The sequence below is a fragment of the Cynara cardunculus genome (genome assembly GCF_001531365.2).
Source record: "Cynara cardunculus var. scolymus isolate 2C chromosome LG 14, CcrdV1, whole genome shotgun sequence".
Lineage (NCBI taxonomy): Eukaryota > Viridiplantae > Streptophyta > Magnoliopsida > Asterales > Asteraceae > Cynara > Cynara cardunculus.
Window position 1 is genome coordinate 14,406,845 of NC_037541.1, and position 1,055 is coordinate 14,407,899.

Below are 1,055 nucleotides of genomic sequence, written 5' to 3' on the forward strand. Positions count from 1 at the left end.
GTAAAGCTTCCTTGTGTTGGATTACTGGATAAAGACCCTGTCATTTTATATCGATTTATTTTTCTATCATGCATAATACCAACAAACAAAACTATAATCATAACTCCCAAGGTGCTTGAGCTCTTTAAGAGTTTTCAGAATGATTGGATGTACCTTGAATATTAAAAATTTCAACTTTTACAACAAAAACAATTTGGTTTGTTGGCTAAACGATTCGACTTAACAAATGTATGTTTATGTATATTCATTTTCATTTCAACTAATTAACTAACCTACCTTCCAGGAAAGTTCTTGAGCCATACAGTTTTGAATCATTTCTGAAAAAGCTGGCGTACCGTATACTGTCAGTGCCCTTGTAACAGTCTTCACAATTGCCTTTACACCTGTTGGATCAACTGTTTCACACTGTCTGCATGTAATTCATCTTAATATATAGTTTCCAATTCTAGCTCATTATCTATTGATTTGTGGTTAATATTGGTTCTCACAGATATCACAAACTAATTAGTTCTCATTTGATTAGGCCCCTATATACATATATATATATATATATATATATATATATATATTAATCAAACACAACAACAATAACAACATTAATATATATGATATATGATATTGTTGTTGTTACCTCAACGTTAGAAGCTCCCATTTGAAATCCTGTATATCCTTCTTTCACCGTCTCAACCAACCCTCCAGTTGACGCAACAATAGGCACCTACCATTCCAAATTAAAACACAAATATATAGTTAACTTAACAATCATACGTACGATTAATGGTGTGCATATATATGCCTTATGGATGTGTAATTAACAACTCTAATACTTTATATATATATATACTATCTTATAATGCATTTGGCTAAAACTCTTAAACTCTTAATCTCTTAAACTCTTAAAAACAACTTCCATTGCTTTATGTACAACCTATTAAAGCCATCCATCCCTTCCTCATTTCRACGTCCATATCCCTCCTATGTATTCGTTCATATCCCTCATCTCTTTGATCCATATCTTCAATTCCACGTCCATGTCGCTCGGTTCCACGTCCATA